Consider the following 27,502-nt stretch of genomic DNA (forward strand, 5'->3'; position numbering starts at 1 on the left):
TGCAGGAGTCTAGTGCGAATAGCTTATGAGACATCATACTGTGCAAAGTTTCCACAGCGATACTTGTTTGTGTCATTCATTTTGCGAAATTGGTAGGTGAGATGCTTTTTTGTTTGCATACAGTGTGCTTGTGTGTTCCTTGAGTGCATTGCGACTTGCTAGTCAGCTGATGTGTGACAATACAAGCAATAGATAGTGAGTGGGCGATGCACACAAAGCACACATGCTCATGGTGTATGGAGAATGTGGGAAGACTGCAGTTCGTTCTTGTACAGTGTATGCAGCAAGATATCCCACGAGACGCCAGTCATCTTGGCAGTTATTTATTAGCCTCTTCAACCAGTTAAGTGAAAGTGGTAGTGTAACACTTAGACAATGAACAAAAGGAAAAAGTGGCGGCAGAAGTGGGAGATATTAATGTTCTTGTTGCTGTTGTAGTTGACCTGCAGGTGGTCGCACGAGGAAGAGGCCTGAGTCAGGCAAGTATCCTACGCTTTCTCCATCGACATAGATTTCATCCCGGTACCACCTGTCTCCGTCAAGAGTTGCATGGAAACGATTACGATAATAATATCAATTTCTGTACATTGCCACTAAGACATGATACACTGGATGTGTCATGTGTGCTGTTTAGTGATGAAATCACATTTACCCATTATGACCAGGTAAAACGCCCAATGACTTGGTCAGATGGAACATCAGCGCCCATGGAGGATAAACGTGTGTTGTGGGATAGTGAACCATTAGCTGATACGCCCATTTCTTATAGACGGAACACTAAACGTGCAGAAGTATCGCAGCCTCCTAGCAGAACAACTTCCATGGACGATAGAAGACATTCCTGCGCATACTAAGTGGAACCTGTGGTACCAACGTGGTGCTATCCAGCCCACAGTGCATGAAATGTTCACTGGATTGGATGCAGAGGTCCTTTTCCTTTGCCGATCCCTTCTCCGGATTTGACACTTGTTGACTTTTTCTATGGGAAACGCTGAAAGACGCTGTCTACAAGAATATACCAACTACACTCGATTATATGCAATGACAGCATTCTTGGACATCAACGCTGAAATGCTAGCACATGTGCAGCAGTTTCATACCAGAATGGAAGAGTGTATTGCCGCTGCCGGTGGCCATATTCAACACAACCTGCAATGGTCAATTGTCCCATTACTTGTCTAAATTCTAGTGAGTTGTGTATACACTTGTGTTGTGCTTTTGTGTGTGCCATAAAAAGTATTGTACAAGTGTCAGTGTGGGAACTTTTCAAAATAGATGTCTCTTAAATGATTCGCACTAGAATCCTGCAACAAACACAACTGACATTCTAGCTTATCCTATTTTTAGTATGCCAATAGGCATTGTTCCATTTAAAAAGTGTATTTCTGCACAAAATAGTACACTTTTTAAATATCATTATAATCTATTGATTGGCAATAATACAGGTCCCGGCTACCAATCCATTTTGTGAAATTCGCACATCGATGGCACTTTCCATTTGCGAAATATCTGAGGTCCAAGTTGTTGTTGATTCACTGTGCACACGGTGTTAGGAAATTCCCCTTACAAACTCACAGGACTTGTAGAGGGGTGTGAGTACATAATATTATGAATATAAATTTCGTTGTACGATTATTTTAATTCATTCAATTTTGCTTGAGGAATTGAATTTGGAGTGATGTAGTACTATTATTATGTAACAGTTCGAAAGGAATTATAACGACATCTATTTACCACCTAAGCACATATGATTGTATTAACGTTTGAACACTGCGTGCTTATATTATTCCACAACAAAAAAAGAACGAAGCAGACTCTACGCACAGAACGTAATGTTTAAATGTTAATACAAACAAAAGTAGTTAAGTGATAAATAGATATTTCGATGTTCTTAGAAAGTTTGTAACACTTAAAAACCGAATGACCTATACACACAGAAAATGGGAGATAAAGTGCTTTTTGTTGAAAACAATGAGCAAAAAGAAAACTGCTAACTTTCAACCAGTTTGCCACTTTAAAGAAAGGTGTTTGGCTTGAAAATAATGGATCAGACGCTGATCTGATGCTTACTGAAGATGCCTTGTAACTAAGACGAAACGGATACACAAGATAAATAAACAAAAGTTAATGGGCTTTATTCTTTTGAAATACTACAATATTTTAAGAAAAGTAATTAAAATGCCCAGATGTATGGACGTCCCGAATAACGCAGGTAATAACTTTAAAACTGTGTATGGTATTGTCAAAAGGGAGCCAGGGAAGCCAGTCAGTGTACAAGACATTGTAACAATTAAACTAAATGACGATGTTGCGACTACTGATTCACAAGTTTCGACTACTTTTAACGACCGCTTTCTTAATGTCGCAGCAAATATAGAATTAACGTTGAAGAAGCAAGAGAATATCTTAAAAATATCATTCCATGAAACCTTAGGCAACTAGAAGTAGCACCAGCACTGAAATTAACAGTATTATGAAAAATCTAAAACAGTGAAACTCAAGTTCTGTAAATGGAACTTCGGACAGAATTCTGAAAAGTTGTTCCAACTTATTAATTAATGTCCTCACTTATATATGCAAAGCATCAATGCCAGAGATAGGTTAAAATGTACAATTGTTGAACCTCTTTATAAGAAAGGTGTAATATAGATTTAAATAATTATCGTCTATTTCCTTAATGACTCGATTTTCCAAAATATTCGCAAAAGTAATATACTTTGATGCTTGTTCCTCACATATTAGTTCAATGTCCTATACTTATTTCACTGCATGACAGCTACTAAAGAGCTCCTCTGTTCTATTTCAAAGGATATTTTGTACCATTCGTTGATACAGTCCCTTAAATAGACGCTACAGTCGCTTGCTTGACAGTTACACTATTCCGTTAGCTATATTACTAACAGTAATTTAAAATTTATAATCAGAATAGGTCAACTTACATTACTTCTACGTATTCCACTGATACAGTTTACCCAGTGTATAGAATACCGAAGTAACCACTGGCGTTATTAACTACACACATTAATTAAGTATTTTCGGTTAATTTAGAAGTGCGTGAGATAGTTGGGTCAAGGAGCTTCTTGGTATGGTCCTTTTCATACTTAAATACTGTACTGCGTTAATAGTAAATTTTAATCTCTCTCCCTCTCTGTTTTCACACTCCATTAATGTTTGTGTCAAATACTCTGTGTACTACGGAGGAAATAGGAAATAAAATAAGAACTATAACTATAAATAATTTAGATGAAAAGTATATGAATTCCTAAGAAAGTTAGATGTTCACTTCAGTGAATGTGGACATTTGCGTACAAGAGGGACTATCCAGACTCTAAATTACATATTTTCACACCTGGAAGGTTTTGCGCATTCTTAACACTGTAATAATATTCTAGTACCTTTACAACCAGTTTGTTATACTGAAACAGAATTAATTTTCATTTTACCACACACATTATAATTCATCTTAGACACTTTTCAGAATATCATGTCTATTGTAAACAATGGGTTATTACAATTTGAGTAAGTATATATCTCCACCAACTGCTCAACATTAATCCAGTTAATGGGGTGCCTCCTATTAAACTGAAGGAACTTTCAGATTAAATAAATACAAATGATGTATAATGTTTTTATCGCATACTAAATTAGTTATTATAGTTCAAATTATTACACTATCAAAGAAAAATCGACCACCTGCGTAGCCGAATGGTTAGAATCACTGCCTATGGTGTGGAAGGATCTGGGTTGCATTCCTGCTACCTCCTCAGATGAACCCAAGGTAGGAACAAAAGTATTTGTGATCTGAAATCGCGATCTACTATTTACTTTGAATTTAAATCAGTTTCAAATAAAATAGTGATCTCAAATTACAGTCTATTATTACAATTACTTACAGTCAACCATTATTTTCGATGTGGTTATGACCCTTGACCACTATATTTACTTTATCCAGAAATGTGTGTCTTTTGTCGTCCTCTGCGTGTAAAGGAAGTTTAAATTTTCAGTTGCGAAACAGTAGGCTGGTTCGATTGAATGAAAAACTGCACAGTGGTTTTTACTTCAGAATCTAAGACACACTGCCTTTAATCGTCAATGGTTATTCAACTTACAGAAGACTGTTTTCCTCAGTTCGCTTTTTGCACTATGCGCCAACAAGTTCTGCAATAGATTACCATTCCTCTTTCACTAATCAACTGCTTTATTATTTTTCAGCGGAATGTCTTATTTTTATTTATAGGGAAAGCCGAAATGTTGCACATTTTGTGCGCGTCATTCCTGATATCCCCGTAGACTTTAGGAGTTATAACGTGATATATGAAGCTATCTGAGTTGGTTTCATACATTTTAGAGTCTGAATAGTCCCTCTTGTATACAAATGTGCACAGTCACTGAAGTGAACATCTAACTTCCTTTGGAATTCACATGCTTTTCAACTAAATTATTTATAGTTAGAGTTCTTATTTTATTTCCTATTTGCACACGAGTTAGTAGAAATTTTTGTAGTATATATCAGTAGTGGAAGTCGAAAAGCACTGTCTTGGAATTTTTGAGATTTGCTATTCGATATGCCATGGGTTTATCAAAGACCACAGCAAGTCTGCTCATCACCATGGCAATTAACTTTCGTTAAAGTAACTCTCCTTTGGAGATTTGTTTTGGAAAATGATGCAGTTGCCCGAAATCCGCCCCCCCAGATTTTTGTTGCTCTTATGTCACGCTAGTGCACTCATGTGGTTTTAGACTTTAATCTTGATGTACGGCTTCATCCGTGACGCTTGTCTAAACAATAAGTTTTGATCAGTCTGTTTTTAAACGAAATTATATTAAAAATACTCTTTCAAATTTCTGTAAAGAATGACAATTTTTCTTATCATTCAAGGTTGAAAACAATTACTGTCTGATGGTGACGCTATTTTTTCCGAACATAAGGCCAAATATGAGTGTAAATTGTGAATACTTTTGGAGTATTCAAGATCTACTTCTAACATGTACACTATATTGGAATCATCTGGTATCTTTTCCACGTCTAAATTTTTCAAACAATCTAGAAGAAGCCATTTAAAACTGGACACGAAAAGGTACTGCATCGTTGCCCAGCTATATAGGCTACTAACATGATGGTATATAGTGTAAGACTCGTTGATTTTTTCATCATAATCGACCATGAATCTATTGCTTGCAACTGCACGTGTGCAAAAACGAAGAGCAATACTATCTCTAATGCCTCTTTCAACAAACTGAAGTTATTTGATGTCGGTTAGAAGCCGCAACCCTTCTTTAGTAATTATCAACAGAACAACTCAAACGAAACCAGATGATTTATTTTATTGGGCTGTATTTAGTTGATGTTTTATGAAATAGGCTACGAATTTTTCAAAATCATCGTCAAGCAGTATCAAGTCCGTTTTTAAATATAAATATCAATATTCTGTGGCTCACAATTGAATACTCTCTACACTTTGCAAGCTCTTTAATACTCAGCTTCTGTTATAGTTTTGCTTGTTAACAAACCTTCAAACTTTTCAATTTGGGGTAAGTGATCTAGCAGCATAAACATTCATTGATTACATATACACATGGAGAAACACGCTTCCGGTTAACTAACTTAATCTCATGATCATTGGGTAAGTATGACCTCATTATCTTTATCTCAGGTAAATGCACGCTTACCGAAGGAGCACTTCAGAACAGTTGTTGCACATGTGAAATCCGATGCAATAATTAAGTGGACAGTTTATAATTAATTCGAATTTGCGAAATGTACCATTTGTGGGAGATTTCTCAACTGAAGGAGTGTTCTCATATGGAACGTCTTATTCTGAAATTGAGTCACTTTAGGATTTTCGACAGCCATTGTTTTAAACTTCAAGCAATGGTTTATGTTTCGCAAGTCCCTCTTCGACTGATATTATATTGTTAAGGTGGGACTACTTTCGAAGCTAGCAAGAAAACTGATCGCTCCACCAATTCGTTCAGGCTACTCTAGTGAACAAAATCGACTTGTTCTGGCGACTACCTGACAACTGTCTGCGAATGCCAAGAGCATTTTCGTTCTCTCCTATGCCGATATGTACGCCATCATCCCTTCATAATAATCCACTAATTTTTGGTACTGCAGGCATAATGATATGCATACATTTATATCCTCTGTTGGAATTCAATGCTGCGTAGAAGAGGTTGTTCTGTTTATAAACATAGGTAACCATGATAATTAACCACAATTCGTCTTGTGTACGTCTTTTTAGGGAGACTAGTTTTAAACAACAGATATTATAACTATCTCGTTCCTTGGTATCTCAAGCCATGAATGGTTACATCATGTCCTCTGACAGTTGCCTGGGAATTCTAAGTCATCCACACTCTTGCAGCCAATTTAAATCTGATATCGTATTGAGAATCAAGTATATTATCTAGTGGTTTACTACAAAGCGATGTTGCTAGTTTACCCCCTATCTCTGCTACAGTTTTGTTATCACTGTCATCAGAATCACCATCTCCCTTCTCATATTTATCATCAGCATCATCATCATTATATTTCTCTACTTCTTCTTTCTTTTCTTCTTCTTCTTCTTCTCCTCCATCTTCTGAGTTAATAAACTTTCTTTTTATTTGGATTTATCTTCAGTGTCTTACCCTGTCTTGTCCTCCTCCTATGAGAACAGCTGCCTCAAACTGTGTAACGGTTGAGAAGCGAGTTTATATCCATTATTCTAGTAGAGAGTCAGCTGCAGCTTGCCTTTTTAGCAAGAGTGCCAGTTTTATGAGCATATTTCATGCAGATTCCAATATCTGACTTGTGAAAATAATTTCTCATCCAACATAATTAAGAGACATGTTATCAGCTACAACGTTTAAATAACATATGAACAGATTATTAACAAATATCTCGATTTATACCACTACTCGTATGTTGCCATAATGTTAAACATATTGCTCCCTCCTACGTATATCTCGCGAAGAGACCATGAGGATAAAATCAGAGAGATTAGAGCCCACACAGAGGCATACCGACAATCCTTCCTTCCACGAACAATACGAGACTGGAATAGAAGGGAGAACCGATAGAGGTACTGAAGGTACCCTCCGCCACAGACCGTCAGGTGGCTTGCGGAGTATGGATGTAAATGTAGATGTAGATGTAAACATAACTACCGAAATTAATATGATAACCTCCTTTAGTTAGATAATCATCTTCTCTTACAACCAGAGAGATGTATGCATTACCTTTCCATGCTCGTTTACACATTTTGAGGACCACATTAAAAGTAATATCTCGGTAACCATGATCGCTGGTAACATGTCTCAAATTAAGTTTATATTGTTTGAAAAGAATATATACATTACCATTGTCTCTGACAAACTCTTTCGAAATTTTGATCTAAGTCTGAGATAGATGTAAGTTATTTACATCATAATGGCAAGCTATAGATAACTACGCTTTCATATGATCTTGTTATCACCTGCAATATCATCAAAAATAAAAATCAGAAAATGTAGCACTGCATCAGCCAATATTACATTTTCCATGCAAGAAAATGTGAAACGTATGACACCATTCACATTTTCTGGACGACAATGGAAGAAACTATCAGGAAAATTCCTGCACATAGAGTCGAATAATACTGGGAGACTTCAACGCTATACTAGGAAAAGAAAAGGAATACAGATATGCCACAGGAAAACATACTCCACAGCAGGACACAAACAAAAATGGAAAACACCTGATAGACTTTTGCAAAAGCTACGACTTCGCCATTATGTCAACAAAATTCAAGAAACCAACACGGAAACGTACCACATGGAAATTCCCCAGCGGAAAAACAAGAACTACAAATCGACCACGTAATAGTCCAGAAAGACTCACGAAAAGAAATTTTGAACATAGACACACGTAAAGGCTACTTCGACTCAGACCACCTCCTACTGCAGATCAGAATTCGTTATTTGCCAAGGGAAAAGCTCCAGAAGAACAAAATTGTTAGACCAGATGCAGAATACCTTACTTTAAACCAGGCACAAATATTAGACAAAATTAAAATGGAGAAAACGACAGACTGGACATAATTTTCAGGAATAATCAGAGAGGCCATGAAACTAGCACAAGCACCATACACCAGGAAACACCGTTGGTGGAACCACACATGTGACCAAGCTTATGACCAACGAATCAGTGCATGGGAAAGTAAGTAGTCATAAATCCCCAGAGAATTGGATGAACTTTCTGAAAACACAGAAAAAATCAAGCAAAATGATTCGTAGTGAAAAAGGACAGTGTGATAAATGGTGACTAACGGAGATCGAATCGGACTTCAGTAGAACAATACAATAAACTTATACAGATCGTTCAGAGAAAATATGACTGGATATCAACCATCAAACTTGCACTTCAGAAGACCGGATGGAACCTTAGAAACAAATACCAAATACAATTGTGACGTCATGGCAAAGTACCTTGGAAAACTCCTCCCCCCTCTCCCTCCCCCTCCCCTATGGAAGAACTGATGACAGAAACGAGAACGTACAATCCAGATTGTCACGAAAAGTATAAACGAAACAAAAGGCGCTATTGAAGAACTACAAGAAGTCGCTTCCAAAACTGGGCCACAGATCTCTTACGAAAAGACATAGTTTATGAGTACAACGATACTCTCATCCCTGAACAAAAAATACGGCACGATTTACAAAACGGCAAACTTCAAATACCTCTGTGAAACACTAGAAATGAACGGACTTAACAGAGACTCAAACGAAGAAAGAAAAACTAAACTGGACAAGGCATACAAAGTAGTGTGGAATCATTACAACAAAAAGTCTATCTCAAAAAGCCAAATTACGCCACTACGACACGGTGGTGCTTCTCGAAACACTGTATGCAGCAGAGACCACACTAATCCTAGGGCATACACATATCAGACAACTAGAAAAAGTAGAACGGAAAATACTTAGGAAAATATTTGGCGCAACTAACAACTATGGAATATGGATCAATAAATCTACAGAGGAACTATACAAACATACGGAGACAATCATAGAAAGGATTAGAAAACGAAGACTTCAATTCTATGGACACCTATACAGAATGCCATCACACAGTCTGACCAAACAGATCTTTGACTGGGTAACCACTAGAAACAACAAATTGATGGTAGAGATAGAAAAATACATGAACCAACTCAGCATCACACCAGACACAATAAACGACAGAATAAAATTGAGAAACATCATTAAGAAAATTAAATTACATGAGATACACTTTGACAAACGAACAGGCGTAAAATGGACAGCGCCGGCCGCTGTGGCCGAGCCGTTCTAGGAGCTTCAGTCCGGAACCGCGCATCTGCTACGGTCGCTGGTTCGAATCCTGCCTCGGACATGGATGTGTGTGTTCTCCTTAGTTAGGTTTAAGTAGTTCTAAGTTCTAGGGGACTGATGACCTCCGACGTTAAGTCCCATAGTGCTCAGAGCCATTTGAACCATTTTAAAATGGACCGAAGAACGCAAACAAGATCACAGCCAGAAGATGAAATATATATATATATGTGCTTAAATTTGACACCATTTTCACAGTTGGGTGGACCAGATAAAATGCAGGAAATTGAACAATTAGGGAAGTTGAAGTGCTAGATACGCATCTTCGATCACACTTGAGGATTTCTCTGCCTTACAGAAACTAACATATAACAGCGTTGCTTAGATTCTAGTAAGTCACTCGTCTAGCAATAAACAAGGGAAAAAAGAAAAGAAGAAGCAGGATGGATGACATCTGAATAGTGTTTAACGACTGACTCATAAAATTTCATCTATCTTGGTATCCATACTACAGACCAGGAACAAAGTTTTTGAAATTGTTAAATAGAGGTGGTGCTCGAAGTCATTAGATATAGTATGCGGCGGTCATGACATCGCTTATGCACTGCTTCCAGACAGTTTGTCTTCAAAATGTCGAGAAGACCCAATTATGGCTGGAAAGCATGGCGCAGAGTGAATCAAAGGACGATAAGCTCAGTAAAAACGTGGGTGCTGTAGCAGTGACTGGCGCAACGCAAGCTAAACCTAAAATGGACATGGGTATGAAAAATGTGACAAACAAGAAGAAGAAGAAGAAGAAGAAGAAGAAGAAGAAGAATAGAATCTAATGAACAGAACTGTTAAAACTGTTTGAACTGGTGTGAAGTGTATGAACCCAAGAAGTAATCTCATAGCGGCTATGAGAATCGCTTGTAAAATTGCTTCACAAGATGCTCCAAAACAAAAGTTGCCCAATAGAGAGCGTATAATATTTATACTCAAATCAGATGGGACATTATCTCACATTCCTATATTTTCCGTATTATCTGAATTTGTATGATCATCAGGAGAAGTGACGGGGTTCCTTAAGACTCTAAATGATGCAAAAACAGTTCACAAATAGCTAGCTGAGATGCAACGATGTAATCATAAAATGGAAGCAATAGCATTTTGTGAAGAGAAGGTGTTGTATTTAGGACCATATAGGAAAAACTAGTTTGGTCTATATTTAACGAAAAAGAAGGTTCATCCTCAGTAGATTTCCGACAAAAACATTTACTAATACTGGCTGAAAATAATATACTAAAAACCTGAAAAAAGATTTCTGGTATGTGTTTATGAGAGATACTTTAACCAATAAAGCTAAAAGATACGAGAGGGCAATTTTTAACCTCCTGATAGAAACTGAACCGCAGTCGTACTGAATATCCTACGAGAAGATAGATATTGTTGAGTATTATTTTAATAGATTTTGTAACTTACCACCTTCTTGCGAGATAGTGCAGTATTTAAGAAAATATACAATAAATTACAATTACAATACCTTTCGGTCACCTGAAAGTGAGAGGTGCGGTCATCGTTGTCTATAGTTTCTGAACTCTAGATAAATTAACAAATTTCTTAGAACATCTGATGTAGTTGAGGATGGTGTAACGTTAAGCCAATCGGGTAAAAACCTTGATAATAATTGCTGTATTAAAGCTCCGCTAATTGTATCTCATCATGCATACGAAATTGTCTTGCTACACTTATTTACCAGTAATTACATACAGACTGTTAGTGCAAAAACAGTAACTTCTACTTTTTTAAATAAGATAGAAGATGTGGAAATTATGGGCAGAATTGCTTTAAAACACAGAGTTTATCAAGTCCGTTACATTATTTCCGACTTTTTGAGGGAGATAAATTCATGGTATATCAAGAATGATCACAAGAATGATGTGGAAGAATACAAAAATTTCAGAGTAAAACTTAAGATCAGATACAATGAAACACTCAAGCGCTGCCAGATGAAGAGTAATGGATATGTTGATTTTAAGTGACATAACAATACAGGTTCATTTTAAAGTTTAAAATACATAGTTCTAAAAGAAACCTTAAAGACAGCATAACATCTCGTATGTATTTAGAATTCCCTGTGTCGAGCGTAACATGTCTGGAGATTCATTCCACACTGCTGCTCCTACACACATTACATCTCTTCTAGCCTGTAGTACCACCTGGGTACAAGGTTGTTGAATCACCAAATACGCCCATTTAAATACCATTTTTGGTAAGACAGGTTTCGGAGTTAAGTATTTCAATTACAGGTCAAGAAGCAATTTCGCCAGTGAAGAAATAACGCATCTTTTACATTTAAGGAAACACAACAGACATAGTGTTCAGAAAGCATGTCCCGTTTGAAAAGAAAGAAATTGAAACAAGGAAAATGGAGAAGGAGAAGAAGTTGAAAGTGAAAAATATGTTTACTCTTCACAATCGAAAAATGTTAGCATTGCTGCGAGCTCTCTTTCGATGGGGTGTTGAATGAAGGAGGAAAAAAGAAGAAGTTGAAGTAGAAGAAAATGTGTCTACTGAATGTGAGAGACAAAATTATCGTTGAAAACTATGTTATTCGCTTCGAATACGATAAGCAGAACCATTTGGTCAACCAGATTTCACTCACTACGATTCCATATCGACGGTAATACAAAATGAAAACAGTTACCTACTGCCACGTGAGATTTTTCTGTATACTGAAGGAAGGCTTCTCTATGAAAAAGGAGTGATTAAAGATACTGACACTGATTTAAATAAAAACTTCACACTTCACTTGTTTTCGGAATTCAGTAGCATTAGAAAAACAAAATTATTGATCACGTGCACGCTCCATGAATTGCAATGATAACAAAAGGATATACATATTTTACAGTAAATGATGCAATCAGATTGCAGAATGCTGATTGGGGACAGTGAAACGAACAAAAATAATTTGTTGATACGAAAGTACGTTTCAGTTTCTGGATCTCGCGCAGTATGTTCTCCGGTTCACAGTGGATAACAGGATGTTATTCAATCTGTATATTGAGCAAGCAGTAAAAGACACAAAAGAAAAATTCGGAGTAGGTATTAAAATCCATGGAGAAGAAATAAAAACTTTGAGGTTCGCTGATGACATTGTAATTCTGTCAGAGACAGCAAAGGACTTGGAAGAGCAGTTGAACGGAATGGACAGTGTCTTGAAAGGAGGATATAAGATGAACATCAACAAAAGCAAAATGAGGATATTGGAATGTAGTCGAATTAAGTCGGGTGATGCTGAGGGAATTAGATTAGGAAATGAGACACTTAAAGTAGTAAAGGAGTTTTGCTATTTGGGGAACAAAATAACTGATGATGGTCGAAGTAGAGAGGATATAAAATGTAGACTGGCAATGGCAAGGAAAGCGTTTCTGAAGAAGAGAAATTTGTTAACATCGAGTATAGATTCAAGTGTCAGGAAATCGCCCGCATCTCGTGGTCGTGCGGTAGCGTTCTCGCTTCCCACGCCCGGGTTCCCGGGTTCGATTCCCGGCGGGGTCAAGGATTTTCTCTGCCTCGTGATGGCTGGGTGTTGTGTGCTGTCCTTAGGTTAGTTAGGTTTAAGTAGTTCTAAGTTCTAGGGGACTTATGACCACAGCAGTTGAGTCCCATAGTGCTCAGAGCCATTTGAACCATTTGTCAGGAAATCGTTTCTGAAAGTATTTGTATGGAGTGTAGCCATGTGTGGAAGTGAAACATGGACAATAAATAGTTTGGACAAGAAGAGAATAGAAGCTTTCGAAATGTGGTGCTACAGAAGAATGTTGAAGATTAGGTGGGTAGATCACGTAACTAATGAGGCGGTATTGAATAGGATTGGGGAGAAGAGAAGTATGTGGTACAATTTGATTAGAAGAAGGAATCGGTTGGTAAGACATGTCCTGAGGCATCAAGGGATCACAAATTTAGCATTGGAGGGCAGCGTGGAGGGTAAAAATCGTAGAGGGAGACCAAGAGATGAATACACTATGCAGATTCAGAAGGATGTAAGTTGCAGTAGGTACTGGGAGATGAAGGAGCTTGCACAGGATAGAATAGCATGGAGAGCTGCATCAAACCAGTCTCAGGACTGAAGACCACGACAACAACAACAACAACAGAAAGATTATTTTAAGCGATGGACATGAACTTGTAGTACTAATGCGTAGCAGATAACACTAATTGTGTTGTATTAAATAATACAGGGACAGAGTCGGAAATTCTGCTCAACAGCTTGTATTCGGAAATGCCAGAGAGGCACTTGTCTGAGATAGAGCATATATCGTTACTGAACAGCTTACTGTAACATTCCGTCATTGGGAAAGAAACAGTTGACTCTAGCATTCCGTAATTGGTATTTAATTGAATATGTTACACCAGAAATTAATGGAAATACATGGCAAGCTCAATTCAATACAGCGATTTAAGCAGCAAGATACGTAATTCTAGCTTTTCAGTGAAACAAGAAATCGATTTCAGATCACTCCAGCATGGTCGATGTAACAGATATAATAGAGTTAACGTTAAAACTAAGTTCGTCTAGCTATCCTGAAGAGAACTCTTCAGTTGATTTTAGCACCAAAAATACAGCGTCAGTTTATGAAATGTACTGCGAATATTCAAGCGCTGTGTTATGGAGAGAGAGGAGTAACGAGAAATCCACTCATGAATAGTACGGAATTCCAAAAATGTCCCATACATTTGATCCATAGTCCACATCAGTACGAAGAATTACTGAAATCACCTGTCGTTAATATAAGAATTAAATGCGAACAAAAACCCTGCTCCCTAAAAGATGCAGTAGCGCACTTCCCGGTTATTCGCGATTCTGTTATAGAAATGACACCTTCAGCCAAATGGCTAAAAAAGGTGGATAGATATGGCACAAATTTAATGTTGCACGTATGAAAGGAGTCTCAGTGTTTCTCAGCCGAAAGTAACGTCATGGTAGTATGATGTACAGTGCGTTCACCTTGGATCTTTAGAGGATATAACAATCATCGAAGGTCACAACTGATCACTAGTCTCCCTGTATCTTACTGCCAACTCACTCTCAGCGGTTTGCAAACACTCTGAACTTTCTCGACAATATTATGTAGGGGACCAACTTTCGAGTTTACCTCTAAAGTAACACTAATACTTCTGCTGCCTGTGAAAACCACTACTTCCTGAACTTTATTTGAAGCCTATTAATTTTGCTCTCGAGTTTAGTTTTGCAATCCGTGATATTTCTTGCCATTAATTCATCTACATGACTGTTGTAATGTTGATGATAATGTCTGAAATTTCTGTTGTATTGCTTGGTCCCATTCAACTTCGGTTTAATTTAGGAGGTGAGATTTTCATCAAGTATTGATCTTTAGCAGTGTTCCTCTCTTCAACCTTCTTGGTAGAAGCACTGCCTACTTCACCATCTGTTTCTACTAAATTAGCTAGAATCCTCCATACTTCCTTTGATACTGCCCTAATTTTAATGATTTTTTCCGAAAAAGTGTTATTTCTGCAAATATTTCAGACTATTTGCGCGAAACTGATTCATCATCGCGACTAAGTCAACTTCTTGGGCAGCGTTTCTCACCATTTTTAAGTACTTGTACTGATTTCCAGTGAATTTCTAACTCGTAATGCCCATATCTAAGCTCAGAATAAAACAAATTATATTTAGGTGTCAAACTGATTATACAGTGGTAAGGCAGAGATATCAGAAAGGGATTTTAAACTGTAAGACATCGCCAGGGGCGGATGTGAACCCTGGCGACAATTTATTGATTATGAACAATAGATTAAAACTGCAGAAACTGCAATAAGTTACGGAATTAAGTACATGGGACCTCGATAAGTAGAAGAAACTCGAGATTGTTAAGATTTTACGAACAAACGTTTGGCTATGATTGACAATAACAGGGAAATAAATACAGTAGAAGACGAACAGATAGCTTTGAGACATGAAATAGTGAAGACAGCAGAGGATCAAATAGGTAAAAAGACAAACCAGATGAAATCCTTAGATACCGCAGGAGATATTGAAATTAACTGATGAAAAGAGAAATTAGAAAAATGTAGCAAATGATGTAGGCAAAAGAGAATACAGATGTCTAAAAAATGAGATTTATAGTGTGTAAAAATTGCTAAGCAGACATGGATAGAGGACAAATGCAAGGACATAAAAGCGTACATCACTAACGGAAAGATAAACGACGCCTATAGGAAAATTAAAGACACTTTTGGAGGAAAGAGAAGCAACTGTACGAATATAAAGATCTGAGATGGAAAATCAGTCTTTAGCGAAGAAGGGAAAGCTGAAAGGCGGAAGGAGTATATAGAGGGGCTGTAATATGGGAATGAACTTGACGACGATTTTATAGAAAGTGAAGAGGAGATAGATGAAGATGAGATGAATATTTGACACTGCGAGAAGAGTTTAACAGACCGCTGAAAGAACTAAATCGAAACAAGGCTCTTACAGTATAACTACTGATATCCTCAGGAAAGTCAGCTGTGACAAAACTAGTCCAACTAGTGTGCAACCCGTATGAGACAGGCGGAACACCCTCAGTCTTCAAGAAGAAGATAGTTGCAATTCAAAAGAAAGCAGATACTGAGAAGTCGTGAATACTACGGAATTATCAATTTAATAATTCATCGTTGCAAAATATTAACACGAATTTGTACAGAGAAATAGGAAAACTGGTAGCATCCGACATCAGGGAAGATCAATACGAAGATGCGAGGTAATACTGTCCCTACAATTTCTCTTAGAAGATAGGTTAAAGAAAGGCAAACCTACGTTTACAGCATTTTTAGATTTTTGAGAAAGCGTTTGACAACGATAATTGGAGTATACTCTTCGAAATTCTGAAGGCAACAGGGATAAAATAAAAAGAGCGGAAGCTTATTTACAATTTGCACAGGAAACATACAGCAATTTTAACAGCCGACGGACATGAAAGGAAAGCAATGGTTGAGAACAAGCAGTGAAGCAAACCAAAGAAAAATTCGTAGACGGAATTAAAGTTCAGGGAGAAGAAATAAAAAGTCTGAGATTTGCGAGCGACATTGTAATTCTGTCAGAGACATTAAGAACTTGGGAGATTATTTGAATGAAATGGGCCATGTCTTCCAAGAAGGATGTAAGGTGAGCATCACCAACACAGAACATGGGAAACTGAATCTAGTCGAATTAAATCAGTTGATGCTGGGATTATTAGATTAGGAAATAAAGAAATAAAAGTAGTAGATGAGGTTTGCAATTTGGTCAGAAAAATAATGGATGATGACCGAAATAGGGAGGATATGAAATTTAGACGGTCAATGGCAAGAACAGCGTCTCAGAAAAAAAGAAATTTGTTAACGTCGAATATAAATTTAAGGGTTAGGAGCCCACCCGGTTGGCCGTGTGGTCTAACGACGGGAAGGAGCACCTGGTCCCCGGCACGAATCCGCCCGGCGGATTTGTGTCGAGGTCCGGTGAAGCAGCCAGTCTGTGGATGGCTTTTAGGCGGTTTTCCATCTGCCTCGGCGAATGCGGGCTGGTTCCCCTTATTGCGCCTCAGTTACACTATGTCGGCGATTGCTGCGCAAACAAGTTCTCCACGTACGCGTACACCATCATTACTCTACCACTCAAACATAGGGGTTACACTCGTCTGGTGTGAGACGTTCCCTGGGGGAGTCCACCGGTGGCCGAACCGGCGGAGGGGTGAAGTGAACTGCGGTAGTCGTCGTGGGGTTGCGGACCACTGCGGCTGCGGCGAGGACGGAGCCTCCCCGTCGTTTCTAGGCCCCGGTTAACATACAATACATAGAATACAATACATGGGTTAGGAAGTCTTTCCTGAAGGTATTTTTTTGGAATGTAGCCTTTTATGGGAGTGATATGTAGACGATAAGCAATTCTGCAAAGAATGGAATGTTTTTTAAATGTGGATCTACAGAAAAATGCTGAAAATTAGATGGGTAGATCATGTAAGTAATTAGGAGGAACTGACAAGAATTCGGTAGAAAAGATTTTTGTGGTTCAACTTGAATAAAACATGGAATCGGTTGGTGGGACACATTCAGAGCCGTCAAGGGATCTCAATTTAGTACGTGAAGGATGTCTGAATGGTGAGAGGGAGATCAGGAAATTAATACAGTAAGCAGCTTCAAAAGGATACATGTTGTGGTAGTTATTCGGAGATGTAGAGACAAGCGCAGGATAGAGCAGCATGAAGAGTTGCATGACACCATTCTTCGCACTGAAGAGCACCACCACCACCTCCACAACAACAACAAGATTAGCTTGCTGCTGCATCTAATAACGGCGTCATTTAAAACTTTGCCTTTGTATGTTCTGTTGTGTTCTGTGATTCTGTCCAGTGATCAGACTGATGGCTATTACGAGAAAGCTTCTCGAAATGAAAGATACCTACAATGCCTGATATTAAACCTTTAACAAATTTCTGTATGCATTAACACCGTAAATTAACATTATCGTCTTGTGTGCTTTTTCTCCAGATCTGTTTGCTTGCGTCAAGCCCAAATTTCATCTCGTCTTTAATCTGGTAAGTTCGGTATTTCTCTGTCTTCCTGCAGATTATTCACGTTCTCAGTTTTCGCATTCGGATTTTGATTATATGAAAAATAAAGTCTCTTGGTGTTAGTAGAACAATACAGGGTGCCCGAAAAGTCTTTCCCTGATTACATAAATTCATAACTCAGGCTAGAAGTAAGATACAAATATGAAACTGGCGTCTAATTGTTTACAAACTATCAAACTTTTTTACACACATCAGTAAACTTCCACATGAGCACCCTTGGTAGCACGTAGCACATCTAGGCGATATTCAATTTCCATCCACACATTAGCCAACATCACTGGGGGATCGATTCAACGACTGTGGTTATCCGTTGCCGCAGGGTTTCAAGATCTGGTACACGTGTTCGGTAGACCTCGTCCTTGACATAACCTCATAAAAAGAAGTCTAATGGGGTCATGTCAGGAGAGCGTGGAGGCCAAACTGTTGACCCATCACGACCAATCCATCGCCCAGGAAAGGTCATATCGAGATAGGCACGGACGTCCAAACCCCAATGAGGCGGTGCACCGTCTTGCTGAAACAAGATATCGGGGTGATACTGAAGCAGCTGAGGAACAGCATACAGTTGCAACATGTCCCGATACACTGCAGATGTGATGGTAGCCTCAGCGAAGAAGAATGGCCCGATAATTCGATCGTGCAATAGCGCGCACCAAACATTCACCATTGGACTGCCTCTGGTGCACACCATGACCTAGCCAGGGGATTGTGAACCCCAAATGCGCACATTATGGCGATTCACTACTCCACTCACAAAAGAGGTCGCTTCGTCGGAAAAGGCAATTCGTCTGAGATAACCATCATCGTCCTCAATACGTGATAGCATTTCGACCGCAAAGTCATATCGACGAGTATTATCATTGGGCAACAAGGCCTGAACGATTTGCACTTTGTATGCACGAAACAATAAACGTTTGTGTAAAATGTCATGGAGAGAGCTTTTTGGCATCTATAATTCACGTGAGGTCCTGCGCACCGATTTCTTCGGACTTCGCAGAAAAGACTGCCTTACAGCTTCCACCCTGTCTGCTGAGGTTCTTGGTCGACCAGACCTTGGAAGGTCAGCAACCGATCCTTCTCATACCGATCTTTCTCATACCGATTCTTCTCATACCAGGGTTTGATGCTTTTGACATCAGGTGGATTCCTTCCAAATGTTGTCTGGAAGTGTCTCTGCACTGTGGTTGGTGATCGTGTCTCATTGTATCACAGGACACACTGTGCCTTCTCCTGAATGGTTAACATGGCTTCTTCGGCATTGCACCTCATCCACTACTTACGTACTGAGAACCTAAAACAGAAAAAAAACTTTGATAGTAGTAAACAATTTGACACAAGTTTCATATTTGTATCTTACTTCTAGCCTATAGTTATCAATTTATGTAATCAGGGAAAGTCTTTTCGGACACCCTGTACAACATGTTAATCATTTAAATAATTACTTTCCCATCCATGTTTGTTGCTAAACTGGTCCGTGCACAGTCGATACTAATCACCTCCCAAGCCGTCTGTTGATCTGAAAGTCCAACAGAATTCTTACGGATACAAACAGCTGTTTGTTTGTGAGCTCGTCTGCGGTCGGGAGGTAGTACAGCTACTCTCTGGCAACAGGAGCCGAAAATTCTTATAAAACTTGATCTTTACTTTCGGTGTTAATTAACTCATGAGGTAAACAACATTTATAAAGTCAGATAAATTTACGTTTTAATTTTTAATTGGCTTCACGAGAGCTTTACACACCAAAAGACGTCGAATTTCTTTTCACTCAAACACCTGAAGACTTTTTCATAAATTTTGTATGACAGAGGGATGTAGGCCCCTTGCAGATACAAAAATTACCAACATAGCTTAATTAATCTCTAGGAGGTCAGCACATTATGCGTAAGTGCACCGTCATGTACGAAAATCGTATTAAAAATAAACCAAGGACGAAAGGGAAGCTATTGTAACTTTCAAAGTGCATAATGCCACCACAAAACACAAATATTGGTGTATTTAGTATTGCACTGTAGTAATGTTCTGTTAAAGCCAAACAGTTAATATTATGTCGAATGTGGTGTTATCACAAGGCTTATGTCTTTTGACGTCTATCTATACTACTGGATAGTCAACACATGTCAACGTAAGAATCTATGCAGCTGTGTGCTATTCGAAACAACAGAAATTTTAGTTGTCAGATTAGTGTGATGACGGGTATTTTCGGATTCTCATTAACACATTTCTCAAATGTAGCTATTAATTAATATATGTTGACTTCTGACGCTTGATTTACCTTCTTAAATGCCGAAAAAAATTAGTAAACATCCTTTTCATTCATAGATATTTCTCCATACACCAGTTGCGCTCATATATGCGACACTGCTGCTCAGGGACTAAAATAAATGTTGTTCTCAACATTCGGTTCTAATTAATGACATCGTATGGTGCTCCTCACTCGTAAGACAAATGTTACGTTATAAATCAGGTTACATCAAATTTGTGTCATTAATGTTAATACACTAAGAAACGCATGGACAGTGGATGTTTACAGACATCCCTAAGCAGCCAAATGGACACAGGAAACTGCAGAGCTGATAGAGGAACAAAAAAGTTGTGGAGTGAATTCATAATGCAGTACACTAGTAATTTTTAATGTTGTCATGCAGCTGAAAGTGTATTACGGGAATATGTAGTAGTAATACATGTTGTGAAATTTTGTTTCAATTTGTCGGTGTGAACCTGAAAGGCTTTCTTTTATCTCTCCGGTTAACGTGATGCAACAGGTCTGTATGCATATTTATCGTATCCTACGCAATGAATAGCGAGTTCACGTGTGGGAACACACACGCACGCTCACACAAACACACACACATACACACACACGAACACATACACAGAGATAGAGAGAGAGAGACAGGGAGAGAGAGTGAGACAAAGGGGGGGGGGGGGGGGAGAATGGAAACAGGAGGGAACGAAACAGCGAGAATATCTTCGTGTTAGTCCTGACAAAGCAGAGAATTTTTTTCTCATATCATTCAGACCGACGGAAAATGGAATCAACTGTTTACGTAATTAATTTTCTACATGCTGCGTTTTGTTGCTGTGAAATAACATGCTGGAGCCAGTGAAGGTATTATAGAGGAGGATGCGTGTTGTTCATATGCTTGGATGCATGCTTGTGCCTGTGACTGTGTGGCACAGGGAGATAGAAAGCTACTTCATGAGCGCATAAACCCCATAACGAGGAAAACTACTTCCATGTTCGCTTATTCTTTTTCTACGGATTATTAATTCCATTGAAATGAGGGGAAACGCAGCAGCCTTATGAACGCTCTTTGTTGGAAAATGACAAGAGAAGCGAAATTTACAGTAAGTAAAGCGGCTACCTGAATGAATTTATGAAGAATAGCTGCACGGTCTGACACGTCGTTAGCATTCCAATGCTTTCATAATTTTGGGCACGGTAGGTGTAATGATGCCAGTAAGACTAGTCAGAAACTCTGGAAGTTATGCAGAAATCTGTAATCGTACAGTACAGGAAAAATAAGTGAATGTTCGTGAACATACCGAATGGTTTTTTGAACTGATGTTCAAGAAGTGACGACTGACATTCTCTTGCCAGCTACTTTGTGAAGGAGAGGACGTGATCCAGGGGGTAGGGACACACATCACTTCTGAATGACTGACTGCTGCATATACGACCATGTTCGCGGCATTTATATTTCTATCCTCTTATGTAGTACGCAGCTGATCTAATTTGCACTAGATGATGAGAAGTATCGGGACATCGCTTTGTAATGCTGAACTGACCACTAGATGTCACGAGAGACAAGCCCGCCAGTATTAAACGAGGCGAGGTGTATTGTGATGTCAGTACAGAAGCAGGAAGAGCAGAATGTGTTAGTCAAGACAACTCATTGCCTTCGAGCGAGGACGAGGTACTGGATGTTGTCTGAGTAACAAAGGTATCAGGGACATTCGACCTTTTTGAAGCTGTCCTAGTGAATTGTTGGTAATGAGATTCTGAAGTGGAAACACGAAGGGATAACCACATGTCAACCAAGACCTAACAGACATCATTCGCTGACGGACAGAGACCGTCGAACATTGCAGAGGATGGCTACAAAAAATAACATGATGTCAGCGGAAGGAACCGTTTGTGAGCTCGAAAGCGCTATCGGCAGTCCAGTTATCACAACGACTGTGCAAAGAGAGTTAAAAACAATGAGGTACAACGATCGAGCAGCTCTTCATAGGCAACACTTGTTCTGTAGTCAGTGTGAAAAGAGACGCCCTAGACCGAGCATTACTATTAACTAGTCATTTAGTGTGATGAATCAAGGTATATCTTGTGGTAATCCGATGGAAGTGTTTGTATTTGGCGAACTGGTGGAGAACGTTATATGCCCTCTTGGGTAGTGCCGAGAGTGAAAAACGAAATGGGGGTTACGGTGTGGGGATGATGTTCGTGGTTAGGTTGTCACTGTACATATTCCAGGACCACAGTAAAAAAAGTGATTGACGGTTACGCTCTGAAAGGAGTGACGTCGTCTGTGCTCCGTTATGCATACGCACAACATGGAGGCGGCATCAGGAGCTGGGCAGTTGAGTATAGATTTCCTTCGGACCTTTTCCATCAATATGCAGTAATAAGTTCGCCTTGTAGGATCGTAAGAGACTTATCAGTTTCCCTGTTCGCTCCATACATTCTTTTGATTATTATCAAATAATCAACATAAACAAAGCGCATGGAAAAAAAGAATCAGAACACCTATGTTAGTGGCAGAAAATGTCCTCCACGGATAAATATGACAAAAAAAAAACTCTTTTGGAAACAATTCGGTGTCAGTCACTTGGTTATCTGACAGGGTATACGGAATACTGTGACGTCTATAACCCAATGAGACTCGTGTGTTTCTTTTATAATCATCTGCGGCGACATGAAAGCACATGACATCATAGCTAAAACGATCAGAAGTCATTAGTCACAAACGTGAAACAATTTGGCTCATAAAAATACACTCCTTCATTAATTCATATGGCTACGAAACCCATGATACTACCCCTGTGCTACTTGCTTTACTAACACTGGATACGATTGCGAAAGAGCCGTTCAGCTTACTTTTTGTTATTGACGTCACGGTATAAGCAGATACGATATGACACGAGGAACGTTTCTTAAACAGAAAATTCGTTTATTACAAGTCGAACATCTTACTTAGGCGACGGTCAACAGCATGTTACAAATATTGAAAAAAAATAACACTGTGCTGTCTGTATAATGTTATTTTATTTTACTACCGGTTTCAGTTCTGAAACATCATCAACGCCAGCTGTAAAACATAGAAAAGTAGACAATGTGACAGTGCGAAACAAAATAAGAAAAACAGAAAGAAACGTTAAATCGATCAAAATACTCACGAAAATTACCAGAGACATATCACATGTCATACATGCTTTAACAAAGGTTACCACAGGAAATCATAATTGGCAAGATAATATCAAATCAAAAATAGATGTTGTTGTTGTTGTTGTGCTCTTCAGTCCTGAGACTGGTTTGATGCAGCTCTCCATGCTACTCTATCATCAAGAATAGTAATAAGATAAAAATATGATGGCATATTGACATCAGGACAAGGGATCTACAGCAACACAAGTCAAAGAACCACAAAGTCAAAGATGATAATCTTGACTCAATCCAAAGAACTTGCCATTAAATAATTTTCCGATCATCAGATTACAAAACTGAAGTATTAACAGTTCTACACTTAACTGAGATTACATAAAACACCAATAAAATAAAATATAAAGTTACAGATAAGCTTGATTGTTGAACGTAAAAATATAAAATATTTTATAATTATTCAAAATACATAAGCGTGTGAAATACAGGCTACAGATCAATCCATGGAATTAAAATCAGTCAAGCAATATGCGCGAAAATACACTAAAATTAAATTAATAAGAAGGAAACACAATTTAAGGAGTGAAGGAAAATGTAAAAGAGATGTAGAATGTAGATGCAAAACATTTAAAATTTTATCCATATGCCACGATATAACCAAAAACTTTTATGAATTTATGCACCTAAACTCTTACATACTGGTTAGAAAAATATTTCATACGAGTGACTACACCAACACAAAATAAATTAAATTTCCATTTACCGAACAGTTAAAAATTAAGAAAAGGGCGTGGTATGTACCTACACTTTAACTCTGGGCTGTTTTACTTATGTTTTAATTTGAATTATTGTCATTCTGAAGGACAATACATTCTGAATAACATTTTTATTTTTTACTTTTATTACTTTGATACTTAATATAGTGAATAATACCTGAATTAATTTACATAGAATTCATGGATCCACTGCCATTCATTACATTTCTTTCATATATTTTTCATCAGTGTAAAGAAAAGAAAATTATCGCATAGCTGACTATAAGAAGGGATCGCTTGATAGAACATATCCGGAACCAACAAGGGATCGCAGAATTCTTAATGAAGAGAAGTAAAATAAAAAAAAAAACGTCGTGTGACTAGGGCCTCCCGTCGGGTAGACCGTTCGCCGGGTGCAAGTCTTTCGATTTGACGCCACTTCAGCGACTTGCGCGTCGATGGGGATGAAATGATGATGATTAGGACAACACAACACCCAGCCCCTGAGCGGAGAAAATCTCCGACCCAGCCAGGAATCGACCCGGGCCCTTAGGATTGACATTCTGTCGCGCTGACGACTCAGCTACCGGGGGCAGACAATGAAGGGAAGTGTGTGTGGGTGAGGAAGCGGGAGAGGGAGGGGCAGGGGTAAAAGTTGTTGCGGGAGCCCAAGGCTTGAGTACAGTAAGCAGGATCAAATGGATGCAGGTTGCATTAGTTACGCCGAGATGAGTTACGTCAAAGCAAGGAGAGTTACGTCAAACGAATCTTTGGATTGAATACCGCAACGTTCTTTGGAAGTTTAAAAGTTATAGAGCACCACCTATATAAAATGTCCTGTGGTTCGAACTCAGGTCAGCCACTCGTTATTTACAAATGTTGGCCAGTCAGCTACAGAGATAAACGGCACATTATTACCGAAGGAATCTAAGTCAATTAGTCAGGCGTCCGTGGAGATAGGGCTGGAAATGGAGTTATCCAACGTCTCTGTACGACGGAGGAAAGTTATACCACCCACTGTTCAGTGTTCTTGTAACAAGATGCGTGAATATCAAACTCAGTACAACCATTTATTACTAAGATTGCGAATAATTTTCCTGCTATGCAACCGTCTAGCTACTTCTGCTCTTCCTCAATTTTAGTGTTCCAGGTCGAGAAACTTTTTTTGTTCTATCTACTCGTTGACTAAAAGATAATTGTTTCTTATCATATATATGATACGTCAGAGGCATGTTTCCAGGTGTATTTCATAGAATGTATGTACAGAGAAGATGCCGTGGGACGGAATACTGGTAGATAAACACCTGTCATAATTGTTTCATACTTAAGACAGCAGATAAATATTCACCACAGTAGCAAGACATTCTGAAACAGGCCAGGGTCAGAGCGTGGTGAAACATTAACGGCTAATGTATTTTAGGAATACTATAATAAGAAGTTAGGCAACGGCCTCACTCGATCACCGACGTTAAGGGCTGTCGGGCTTGGCTAGCACTTGGATTTGGCTTGGCTAGCACTTGGATTTGGGTACCGTTTGGGTTTGAAAAGTGTGTTGGTAAGCGGGGTACACTCACCCCATGTGAGGCAAATTGAGGACCCTCTCGCAATTGGTGACGCCTAAGGTCTGAGGAAGACACGGCGGCGGGTCGGTACCGTTGGGTCTTCATGGCCTTTTCGGACGGTTTTTATTAGTTTGTAATAAGAAGGTAGGTAAGTAGTCTTACTTATGCACAAAGTGGAAATGCTATAAAAGATGAAAGTTTCCTTCTTTTGCGCTACGATTAGATTATACACTCCTGGAAATTGAAATAAGAATATCGTGAATTCATTGTCCCAGGAAGGGGAAACTTTATTGACACATTCCTGGGGTCAGATACATCACATGATCACACTGACAGAACCACAGGCACATAGACACAGGCAACAGAGCATGCACAATGTCGGCACTAGTACAGTGTATATCCACCTTTCGCAGCAATGCAGGCTGCTATTCTCCAATGGAGACGATCGTAGAGATGCTGGATGTAGTCCTGTGGAACGGCTTGCCATGCCATTTCCACCTGGCGCCTCAGTTGGACCAGCGTTCGTGCTGGACGTGCAGACCGCGTGAGACGACGCTTCATCCAGTCCCAAACATGCTCAATGGGGGACAGATCCGGAGATCTTGCTGGCCAGGGTAGTTGACTTACACCTTCTAGAGCACGTTGGGTGGCACGGGATACATGCGGACGTGCATTGTCCTGTTGGAACAGCAAGTTCCCTTGCCGGTCTAGGAATGGTGGAACGATGGGTTCGATGACGGTTTGGATGTACCGTGCACTATTCAGTGTCCCCTCGACGATCACCAGTGGTGTACGGCCAGTGTAGGAGATCGCTCCCCACACCATGATGCCGGGTGTTGGCCCTGTGTGCCTCGGTCGTATGCAGTCCTGATTGTGGCGCTCACCTGCACGGCGCCAAACACGCATACGACCATCATTGGCACCAAGGCAGAAGCGACTCTCATCGCTGAAGACGACACGTCTCCATTCGTCCCTCCATTCACGCCTGTCGCGACACCACTGGAGGCGGGCTGCACGATGTTGGGGCGTGAGCGGAAGACGGCCTAACGGTGTGCGGGACCGTAGCCCAGCTTCATGGAGACGGTTGCGAATGGTCCTCGCCGATACCCCAGTAGCAACAGTGTCCCTAATTTGCTGGGAAGTGGCGGTGCGGTCCCCTACGGCACCGCGTAGGATCCTACGGTCTTGGCGTGCATCCGTGCGCCGCTGCGGTCCGGTCCCAGGTCGACGGGCACGTGCACCTTCCGCCGACCACTGGCGACATTATCGATGTACTGTGGAGACCTCACGCCCCACGTGTTGAGCAATTCGGCGGTACGTCCACCCGGCCTCCCGCATGCCCACTATACGCCCTCGCTCAAAGTCCGTCAACTGCACATACGGTTCACGTCCACGCTGTCGCGGCATGCTACCAGTGTTAAAGACTGCGATGGAGCTCCGTATGCCACGGCAAACTGGCTGACACTGACGGCGGCGGTGCGCAAATGCTGCGCAGCTAGCGCCATTCGACGGCCAACATCGCGGTTCCTGGTGTGTCCGCTGTGCCGTGCGTGTGATCATTGCTTGTACAGCCCTCTCGCAGTGTCCGGAGCAAGTATGGTGGGTCTGACACACCGGTGTCAATGTGTTCTTTTTTCCATTTACAGGAGTGTATATTCCTTCCACTTTAATTCCCCCCTTCTCTCTCTCTCTCTCTCTTCCTCCCGTAACGATTTCAGTTCGACTGTAAAGATGCGCTATCTGCCATATAATAACTGATAAAAGAAGTGAAGCACTTAGAATGCTAGCGTAACTTGGTACATATACACACCATCGGTATGTTTGTTAATGATCAAATTAGCAATACTCTGCGACACGTAGAACGGCCGCCAGAGTTCGTTGTTATTGTTCGTGTTT

This window comes from Schistocerca cancellata, chromosome 9, assembly GCF_023864275.1.
Source record: "Schistocerca cancellata isolate TAMUIC-IGC-003103 chromosome 9, iqSchCanc2.1, whole genome shotgun sequence".
Taxonomy (NCBI): Eukaryota; Metazoa; Arthropoda; class Insecta; order Orthoptera; family Acrididae; genus Schistocerca; species Schistocerca cancellata.